Here is a 517-nt window from a genome sequence, read left to right on the forward strand (position 1 = left end):
TGCATCCTCTTGGAAAGTAAGAATACAGAACAGGAAGATACATTGAGAGAGACAGGACTAAGACACAGCACTCAAACTCCCACAACTGTTATTACAGTATGCTGTCATAGAAGTTCTATTTTATTATTATTGCTATTAATATCTTACTTTGACTTATTTATCAATTAAAGTTTCTCATGGATAATTTTGTACAAGATAGAAGAGTAAGGGCCAGCGAGATAGCTCAGCAGACTAAGCGCCTGCTTAGGCAAGCACAAGGACTGGGGTTAGATCCCTGGCACCACATGCTGTGCTGGCCCTGCCTCCAGGCTTGCTGAGCTGGCCACTGAGACCCTGCATGGTGGCATAGGCTTGTAATCCTACCATTGGATTGGCTCAGGATGATCATTGTGAGTCCAAGCTGCATAGTGATACCATGTACCAAATACACAGAAAGAAAGAAAGGAAGAAATAAAAGGAAGGAAGGAAGGAAGGAAGGAAGGAAGGAAGGAAGGAAGGAAGGAAGGGAGGGAGGGAG

Source organism: Octodon degus, unplaced genomic scaffold, assembly GCF_000260255.1.
Source record: "Octodon degus isolate 3935 unplaced genomic scaffold, OctDeg1.0 scaffold00001, whole genome shotgun sequence".
Classification (NCBI taxonomy): domain Eukaryota; kingdom Metazoa; phylum Chordata; class Mammalia; order Rodentia; family Octodontidae; genus Octodon; species Octodon degus.